Below are 6,000 nucleotides of genomic sequence, written 5' to 3'. Positions count from 1 at the left end.
AAGTTCTTTAAAAGTGAGAGTGAGAAAGAAGGAGGCTGGAGTAGCCTCATCATAGCAAGCTCCTGTGACACTGGACAGAGAAAATAAGACACATCAGGGTAAGGTGGAGTTTTACTGTAGGAGATCCAACAGCTGACATGTTCCTCCAGCCTCAGCCAGCTATGTTTTATTATGTGAAATAATATTCTATTCTGATCGCCAATGAATGTGGCCCAAAACAAAGGCAAATTTTGAGGTTCAACGAGCCTCTTGCAGGGAAGTCCAAGATAAGGTGCAGAGCATAGTTTTGAGGGATGTCATAAAAGAGTTTTGTGCCTTTCTTATTTGATTTTTTTTAAAAAAAAAATTGTGCAAATGATGAAAGCATGCCACATTTTCCAGTGGCAAAAAATATGACACAGATCCAGCAGACATGCGGAACCTGTGTCCCTCCGGTCATTGCTGGGCTCCCACTCCCATTGACCCCAGCCTGTGTGGCCAATGGCCAGGAGTGATGGGAGTTGCAGTTCAGTTACATCTGGAGGGTGCTTACTGTGTTCTTGGGGTTTCTATCCTCTTTTTTTTTGCTACAGAAAAATGTGGCATGCTTGCATCATTAGGAAAAATTCGTGAACTTAGTGAGATTGCTTAGTCTGCATAGGCCTCCACTGACAAGCACCTGACAGCAAATTGCTGTGCAGCAACAGTGACGAGTGTTGCACATCTCTTCCCCGTTCCATACACCCCACCAGTTTGTGACATTTAAAAAAATTAGGATTTCATTTTGATTAATTGCTAAGAGGTTAGAGGCTGAATTCTTCCTCCCTGTAACACTGAAATATGGGAGCACATATTCAGCCAATCTTTCAGAGTTGGGGGGCGGGAGGCAGAAAGCTGTACTCTTTCTCAGCAGAGATGGAAAGGCCCCTGCAATGCATGAATCTCAGCTGAAGCATTGATGACAGATAGCCATTCAACCTCTACTTTAAAACTTCAAATGAAGTCCTTCCAAGGAAGTCCATTCCCTTGACATTCATTTTGTTGGTTGGGGCCCAGTTCTCCAATCTGTTGAGGTCATCTTGAATCTTGATTCTGTCTTCTGCGGCATTAGCTACCCGTCCAGATTTGGTGTCATCTGCAAATTTGATGAGCATTCTCTTCACATCTTTGTCAAAGTAGTTTATAAAGACATTGAACAACCACAAGTCCAGGACAGAACTCTGCAACACCTCACTGGTCACATTTTTTTCAGGGTGACGAGTGAGCACTCTTTGGGTTTGGTCAGTGAACCAGTTGCAAATTCACCTAACAGCTACCTTGAAGTAATGTCTGACTTACTATTGACTTGCATGGGTGGAAGGCAAATATTAGATAGTGGTATCTGTCAGCATTGAATCAGTATGTCAATATTTCTTCTTCCATGCTGTGGTGAACATGGAGACATTTCAGTATGGAGGGATGTAGAGTGCCTGAACTGAGCTTGAGTCTTGCACTGAAAGTAACAAAAACCCATATAAAGATTTGAAGCCATTTTTCTCTCCCTTATACAAGATATGCTGCATACAAAATATCTGTGGTTGGTTTATGTAAGAAATCAATTGCATCTTGCCGGATAAGTTTCAAACCGGTGCTGCCAAGTTTCCTTAACAAAACACAATATTGAAATTCACCAGCACATGCCCTCTTTAGGAGGAGAAGCCTGATTAAGTAGGGTCTCTTCACTTGCTCTTATCTCAAGAGGTCATGAGAGATTTCCTGCCATGGACTCCTTGAGCACTCTGTGTCATCTTGTTTATTCTATCCTCCTCTTACCTGGTGAAATGCCCTTCTTATGGACACGTGCCTAACTGATTTCATTTCTGATTACTCGAGACTGCTGATCAGAAAAGGAGGGAGGTGTAAATCAAAGAAAGGGGAGATGGGTAGCGATGTTTCAGGATACACAAGCACAATTATCCTGATTGTTGAATACATTTTGCGGGGTATGAAATACATACTTGCAATTTTTAATGCCTTCAGAATTTCTGAAGGCATTGAAAAAATAAGAAGAGCCCATCCAGCATTCAATTCCCAGTAACACCAGTCAGATGCCTCTGCAAAGTTCATGATGGCAGCAGCCATTCTGGTTCTAGTCCTCTCACCCTGGACTTCTGTTATTAAGGATATATATATATATATATATATATATATATATATATATATAATGAAAATGGAGGATTTATAAACCACCACGGCTAGCAGCTGTTGCTGGACCTATTCTCATTAAAGTGCCCAATCCTTTGGAAGAATCATGCATTAAGATTCACTGCAGTGGGATGATTCTGAAGAAAACACTGTGAATTACTAAGAAAACTTCCTTATTTGCTAGGAAGAGCCCTTTTAACTATGTATCTTTGATTGGATCCAGACTTGGGTGTTTCAAGAATGGAAGGCTTCTTTCTATTCATGGAAAGGGCCAAGGGCCAAGGGATGCTCTCGGCAGATGATTCCCTCTTCCCATCTGTAGCACCTCCAACACTGTTTCAGAGGGTTCCCCAAGACTCCACAGCAGCTTTCCAGGGGCACCACAGGCTGCAGGAAGAAGGTGAGATCAGCAAAAATTGCCTCCCTACTTTCTCCAGTACAGTATTCCATGGACAGAGATCTACTGACAGGGAGGATGCACTCTATAGTAATGTTTTCCATTGTAATACAGTGGTACCTCGGGTTACAGATGCTTCAGGTTACAGACGCTTCAGGTTACAGACTCCGCTAACCCAGAAATAGTACCTCGGGTTAAGAACTTCGCTTCAGGATGAGAACAGAAATCGTGCTCCGGCAGCGCAGCAGCAGCGGGAGACCCCATTAGCCAAAGTGGTGCTTCAAGTTAAGAACAGTTTCAGGTTAAGAACGGACCTCTGGAACGAATTAAATTCTTAACCCAAGGTATCATTGTACTGTTACAGCAGTATTCCTCACACAAAAAAGCACATTAGATAAAGCCGGTGCTTTTTTTTCTGGGGGGACGCAGGGGTACGCATACCCCTAAACATTTTGTGAATCTAAGTTTGGCCTCATTGAGGAGCAGTATTTCAATATGAGTAGGAGAGCACACCTAAACATTTTTTTAAGGAAAAAAAGCACTGGATAAAGCCACATCCAAATAGGTAGGTTCCTCACTGCAGATCTGTGGAATGTACACTTTCCTTTCTGCTGTTTGAGACAGAAGCAGCAGACTAAACTCTAGTTATGCCCTAGAAGATCAAAGATTTGTAGGGCTTTTCTTGTTGCAACAGGCTTGTTAATTTGCTGGAGTTGAAAATCAAAGCCACTGCCAAGCATTCCAATATTGGCAGGTTGAATTGTGAAAGGAATGTATAGTTAATTTCCAATAAGGAAAGTAAGATATCTACCCTCCTCCAGTTGCAATTTTGATTGCCTTGCTATTTTTACATTGTTTAGTTTCTACCTTGTCATTTTACCATTAAATGAATCATGCAACAATTTTATATCACTCTGTAATTTTGTCTATTATTCCTAATTTTGCTTTGCGCTCTCTTCCCAAGGTTATATATATATATATATATATATATATATGAATTGTATAAAAGAGAAAGCACTTCTGTTTTGCAGGCTGTTATTTGTTTTTGTCTAAGCTGCACTGAAGCCTGTATGACTTTATTGTCAAGTAGTGGGTGGAAGAATGTCACACTAGAGCAGCCAACTCTCACAGCTTGTACAGTGTAGACTGGAGTAGGGAAGAGACGAGTATGTGCTACTGGTGAGCACCTTCATCACTGAATTCATGATGGGTTTGCTCACCCAAATCAGAGCCTTTACAGAAAGCTGCTTTTCAGAGGTGCAGATTGGTTTGGGGAATGAAGTAAGTTTATCATCAGCATCATTATAAAAGTAGCCTGCTTCCCCTTTGAATCTATCCAATTTGCCAGTGTGGTGTAGTGGTTAAGAGCGGTAGACTCGTAATCTGGTGAACCGGGTTTGTGTCTCCGCTCCTCCACATGCAGCTGCTGGGTGACCTTGGGCTAGTCACACTTCTCTGAAGTCTCTCAGCCCCATTCACCTCACAGAGTGTTTGTTGTGGGGGAGGAAGGGAAAGGAGAATGCTAGCCGTTTTGAGACTCCTTCGGGTAGTGATAAAGCGGGATATCAAATCCAAACTCTTCTTCTTCTTCAAAGTGACTCGTGCAAACTCATCCATTTTCAAACAAACCCAGCTTTTAATGGCTGACACCATGAGAGGATTTGTCTCACTCACTCGGGGCTGGGAATGAACAGCAAAGACCAACCATGTTACTTATCCAAAGATGAGATGGTAGTGCTAACTAACAAGATAGGTAGCGAGATAGAATGTCTGCTAGTTCGCAGTTTGGGTAGCAAATATGGGCTTCATTAACTACAAACCCCCAAATCTGGGATTCCCCTCAAAACCAGTGCCAAAGTTCTGCAGTCATTTTGCAGCACCAGACTTTGGCAAAAGTTCTGTAGCGTTTTGCAGTGAAACCCCCGCATTTTGCAGCGCCCCACAGACAGAGCAATAGCCGCTCAAACCTGGGGGTCAAAAGGTCACCAAAACCCCACCATTGTCCGATTCACTCTAAACTGGCACCCAACTTTGGCAAAAGTTTTGCAGCATTTTGCAACAAAACCCCCACATTTTGCAGTGTCCCACAAATGGAGCAATAGCCACTCAAACCAAGGGCTCAAAAGCTTAACCCCCCCCCCAAATATGAGGTGATCTCTTGAACCCTGAGTTTCAGTGGCCATTGCTCCATTTGTGGGGCACTGCAAAATGTGGGGGTTTTGCTACAAAACCCTGCAATACTTTTGCCAAAGTGCTTTAACCCACTTGTCATGTTTTGGGTCTTCACAGTACAGACATGGAGGTCAAGCTATTTTTCCAATTCTATGTTAATTGTGTTACTATTTCTACATGATAAAGTTGCTATGAATTTCTCCATGGCAATTTTAGCATTAAGTGAATAATGTAATGTTCTTATACTACCGACATTTCCATCCCTGTGATTCCTAACATTTGCTGTGTTCCCGCTTCCCTTTGCTTTGTTCCTCTTTTCATATAAAATACAAAATTTTTAAGCAGCAAAGCTACTTAGCTTTATGGTGCGTGAAGCAGACAGAATGATAAAGAAGGAAAACCTGCAGTAATGCTGCAGAAAGTAAATTAATTGAAAGTATTGAGAAATTCTTGACCTGATGATGATCATATAGCATTATTGTAACAACTATGGGCATTATTATCTTTATTCTTTAATATTCTTTATCAGACTTCAATGTTTATTAGTTCCGGAAAGCCCTCAACTGCTATCCTACTTTCCAGAATACAAGCTGTAAAACCTGAGCAAAATGGCAGCTTTAAAAGTGTTCTTTAAAAGGTCTTCTTTTTTTGGGGGGGGGGGGAGAGGCTCCAATGAAGAGACGCAATTCTGCAGCTAGCTTTGCATTTTGAAAAACTGCATGCACAAAAGAATACTGAAATATTTGAGTTCTGTGAACTTTTCAGGCTGCACAAGCGGTATTTGTTTACCCTATAATGTATAAACAATGGGGGGGGGGACTCAAGGCCTCTCCCCTCCCCCACAATAACCAGAACCACTGTACAAGTGATACACAGGTACTGGGCCCTGAGCCAGCAGGGTGACCAAATTCTTAGCTTTCAGTTTGTTTGTTTTTAAGAAAGGTAATTCAGTAAGTTAAAAAGCAAAACATGAAGGCACTGACTAGGCCCGTACATAGAAGCTGCGGTTGCTAAGGGTGGTTTACCACTGTATCACTGTTGCTAAGCAATCAGAGCAAGGAAAGATAACCACTCCCACCTGGGACTTGGGAGGCGGAGCCTCCCAGAACAACAGGTGAGGGGAAAGAAAACAGGTGAGGCTCATTGTTGTTGCTGCTAGCCTGGCTCAAGATGGAGGAGAATAGACTGCCACTGTATTGGGGTATGTTTGTTTAAACACTTCCTTTTGTTTCCACATTATTTTGTTCATTCACTGTCCAGGTATAAAA

At 42.1% G+C, this 6,000-nt stretch overlaps 1 long non-coding RNA gene across 1 annotated transcript in view; it reads left to right on the top strand.

Annotated features, from left to right (window-relative positions):
• The first annotated feature begins 5,805 nt into the window (after positions 1–5,805).
• Positions 5,806–6,000, top strand: part of LOC308473658 — an 84,629-nt gene continuing 84,434 nt past the window's right edge. The window contains exon 1 of the long non-coding RNA XR_013984154.1: positions 5,806–5,933. This is a non-coding gene — a long non-coding RNA (uncharacterized lncRNA). The remainder of the gene's footprint in view (positions 5,934–6,000) is intronic.

The sequence above is a fragment of the Podarcis pityusensis genome (assembly GCF_964106645.2).
Source record: "Podarcis pityusensis genome assembly, chromosome: 3".
Classification (NCBI taxonomy): domain Eukaryota; kingdom Metazoa; phylum Chordata; class Lepidosauria; order Squamata; family Lacertidae; genus Podarcis; species Podarcis pityusensis.
Note: the sequence above shows the minus strand (reverse complement) of the source record. Positions and strands in the feature narration are given on the sequence as shown.